This window comes from Phycodurus eques, chromosome 4, assembly GCF_024500275.1.
Source record: "Phycodurus eques isolate BA_2022a chromosome 4, UOR_Pequ_1.1, whole genome shotgun sequence".
NCBI lineage: Eukaryota > Metazoa > Chordata > Actinopteri > Syngnathiformes > Syngnathidae > Phycodurus > Phycodurus eques.
The window spans coordinates 14,580,621-14,582,149 of NC_084528.1; positions in this window are offsets into that span (position 1 = coordinate 14,580,621).

The following is a 1,529-nucleotide window of genomic DNA, read 5'->3' on the forward strand; positions in this document are numbered from 1 at the left end:
GTATGTACAGGCTAAAAATATAAAAGATGTAGTGTCAGAGTCCAGTAAGGATTAAAATACCACTATTTTCTAGACAGAGGTAGGTAGAGTAGCCAAATATTGTACTCGGGTAAGAGTACTGTTACTTTAGAATAATATGACTCAACTAAAAGTGAAAAGTAATCATCCAAACATTTACTTGAGTAAGAGTAAGAAAGTACGCAATGAAAAAACTACTCAAGTAAAGAGTAACTTCTGATTTTTTTTTCTTTTTTTAAATCAGAACATGAACATCAAATAAAATGAAATAAAATATATAATATATGAGTCGACACACACCTGCCACCATTTCAATATTTAACTGTCCAAAAACCAACAACACATACAATGGGCCCTACAGAAACATTATTTGCTTTATTCGTTTAAATGAATTAATGAAGAAGCTGTTTGCTGACCAGACTTAGTGATCGTGTGTGCAACACCATAGGGATAGTGCAAATTTTTCCATATCCACTGCCAAAAGAACAATGGAAACATCTGTAACTTACCGCTATGTGTTTTTTCAAGTTAGAAGTGGGCTGAAATATCCAAGTTTGAGCAGTCACAATTTAAGAGTTGTATGGTTAAGCTGTTGTTGTTTTTTGGGCGTCTGTAAAATAAACTGTCGCGCGGCTGTTTTTTTCCTCCAAAATGAGTCATTTTGATTGGCTCGCGAAGGCTATGTGCGTGGTCATGTGACTGCCTTGTGTCATATGATTGATGAATTGGAGTCTTTGACATTGGTGATCCCGTTTGATTGGCGCAACAGGCACCCTATGCGGAAGTCGAAGATTGAGTCTAAAAATAGATGCGCACACGCAAGAATGAATAAATAAAAGTAGCGATCGGCATGTCGATCATTGTAACGGAGTAAAAGTATCATTCCTTCGTCACATAAATACTCAAGTCAAATTAAAAAATATGGTGCCTTCAAAGTACTCTGACAAGTACAGTTTATGGAAAATGTTACTTGAGTAAATGTAACGGAATAAATGTAGCACGTTACTACCCACCTCTGGTTTTAGACATTCACTGTAAGCCAATGTTGTTTAGTGATAATTCCAAGCTAAAAGTAGCCTATAGGAGACTTCTTTAACATCCATGGGGGCAAAAATCTGATCTCTTGACTGCAAGGACTTTAGCACCCAGGCTGGCCTCCTTTACAGCTGTGTCTGAATGAGCTTATAGCGTTATAAATTGCTTCCAGTGACAGGCAGCTGGTGTGGGAGAAAGTGGCTGGCAGCCTAAGCGGGTGTGAAAAAAGAAAGAAGGCTTGGCAGATGGGTAATGGGACAGCTCACGCCTACTGGCCAGGTTAATAGGACAGACGGACATGCTGTATATCTTCAGGTTATGGGTTAGAAGAAGACAAGGACTCGGAGCTGTACTGGACTGTAAAGTTGTCTAAAGTGTTGCAAGGGACAGCTGTAACACAATGAATAATGTGTTTGTGTGATGTCATCCACAGATGGGTACCAGTGATGGAAAGTGTTAATAACCAAACCTAGCAT